Raw genomic sequence first — 2,601 nt, 5'->3', positions numbered from 1 at the left:
AAGGCGACAACTTGCAGTGATTTCCGCACAATAAGTCTGATGCCCCATGTAACTAAATTATTATTGAAGATCATCCTAGAAAGAACCAGGACTACCATCGATAATAAAGTTGGCGATGTACAGCTTGGCTTTAGAAAATATAATGGGACAAGAGAAGCAATTTTCTGTTTAAATAATATCACACAAAAATACCTTGATCATCAAAAAGAAATCTATGCATGCTTTATCTATTACGCAAAAGCATTTGATAGGGTACAGCATGAAGAATTAATGACATGTCTGGAAAAGGCAGGCATTGATGGCAAAAATATACGGCTAATCACAAATCTATATTGGCATCGAAAAGCAGCCATCTGGATTCAGGGCGATCTGTCACCTTTCACGCCAATTAAAAGAGGATTTCGTCAAGGATGTATCCTCTCTCCATATCTATTTAACCTGTACACAGAGTTTATCTTCCGTAAAACCGAGCACATTCCAGGTATTGTTATTGGAGGTAGGAGTATAAATAATCTGAGATATGCAGATGATACAGTATTGTTGGCATCAAACGAGACAAATCTACAGATCCTTGCAAATCAAGTAAACCTGAACAGTACAGCAAAGGGTCTAGAGATGAATGTTCAAAAGACGAAGGTAATGGTCATGTCAAAGAAGCCTGAAAAAATCGCAAAAGTCCAAATTAATAATCAAAACATCGAAAAGTAGATTCTTCTAAATATCTCGGACAGACAATGACCAACAACGGAAAGAATGAGCTGGAAGTGAAAAACAGGATTGCTATAGCTAAGTCGAGGTTCAGCCAACTGAATAATATTTTAACTTCGCAACAAACGCAGATGAAAACGAGAATAAGAATATTCAAATGTTTTGTCCACTCAGCACTTCTCTACGGCTCAGAAACATGGTCCATGAACAAACAAATAGAGAAAAGAATTGAGGCCTTTGAAATGTGGACTTTCCGTCGCCTTGGAAAAATCAGTTGGAAAGAAAAGAAAACAAATCAAGAAGTCTGTGACATCCTTGATATCAGACCGACCCTAATGAAAGTAATAAAAACAAGAAAACTAAGGTATTTTGGACACCTAAGACGCCATCAAACTGTCAACAAGGACATTCTTGAGGGTAGAGTTGAGGGGAAAAGAGGAAGAGGCAGGCCAGCAAGACTTGGATAGATGATGTGAGGACATGGACAGGATTGTCGGCAGCCGAATGCAGTCAGCAAGCCGTCAACAGGGAAGATTGGCGTGTCATTTCAAGTCGAACTCAACCCATGAGATGACACTGGAAGAAGAAGAAGAAAACGGTGCCTCACTTCAAAGTCGATTTTCTCAAAACTTGTTTTTTTTACACATTCCCCACTTCAAACGGTCACATCTCGGCAATTTAAAAATCAGAATTTTGTCAATTTGGTATCAAATTTTAAAGCATAAATTAAGCCATGACTGGGTACCAAAAATCCAAAATTGAAGAATCCGACTTAACACCGTTTCGAGGCGGATGTTCACAATTGTTATTTAGCGAATCTGTTACTAAAAATTCCAATGTCGTTCGAAACCTGAGTTTCTTCTTTGACACTCCCCTAGACATGCGTGCACACATAACAAAGTGCTGTCAGGCGATTCATAACGCTCTCCAAATGATATGCAGAATACGAAATTTTATTGATGACAAAACATGCAAAACACTTATCCATGCCCTTGTTTCTAGCCGCATGGATTATTGTAACTCTCTGCTGTACGGCCTACCAAAAACATCGCTGAACAGACTACAGTTTATGCAAAACAAAGATGGTTGCATAGTTACAAGGACAAAGCCTTGAGACAAAAATATAACACCAGTCCTTAAGTGACTACACTGGCTTCCAATAGAGAAAAGAATATAATACAAAAATTGCAGGTTTTGCTTACAATTGCCTTCACCATGTATGACCTGAATACTTTCAATAAAAACCAACTCGATTTCTGCGATCCGGCAGTTCTTCGCTAATGGAGAAAAACATCCCAAGAACAAAGTTTGCTGAGCGTGGTTTTGCAATTTTGGCTCCAATCGTATGTAATTCTTTACCACCTAAAACCCGACAATGTGAAAGTCTACCAGTCTTCAAACGGCATTAAAAAACCGATCTTTTTCATTCTGCCTATCGTGATTCTATGTGAATTTTGAACAAGATGTGTGTGACTGTTGTAGTGATTTTGTAGCCAAATGAATAAACATGTGTGATACTTAACAACTATTGTAAAGCAGCTCTGAGAACTATTTGTGGATATTGGCGCTATATAAAAAAATAAATAAATTTTTAAAAAATAATAAAAAAAAAAATAATAATAATGTTGTTTCCGGGTGCAGATTTGTTGCTGGTGTTTGTGTGTGTGTGATTGTATGCGAGCTGGGTGTGGTATGGTATTTGGGGGGTGGGGGCGTCTGGGGTAGTGGTTGTTTCATTGGGTTGTGTAGTGTGTATTGGACAGTAAATATTTTATCCTGTGTAAGCACGTGCTGAATATCTATATTTCTGTTTAGTGTGGCATTTTTAGTTCGAATTTTTTACTCTATGATATTTCTCTTCTAGGCATAGGGTGCATATTTTCTTATTTACAG

Source organism: Berghia stephanieae, chromosome 15 (assembly GCF_034508935.2).
Source record: "Berghia stephanieae isolate SIO BIC M18660-M18661 chromosome 15, UCSD_Bste_1.3, whole genome shotgun sequence".
Taxonomy (NCBI): Eukaryota; Metazoa; Mollusca; class Gastropoda; order Nudibranchia; family Aeolidiidae; genus Berghia; species Berghia stephanieae.
This window is presented reverse-complemented; position numbering follows the sequence as displayed.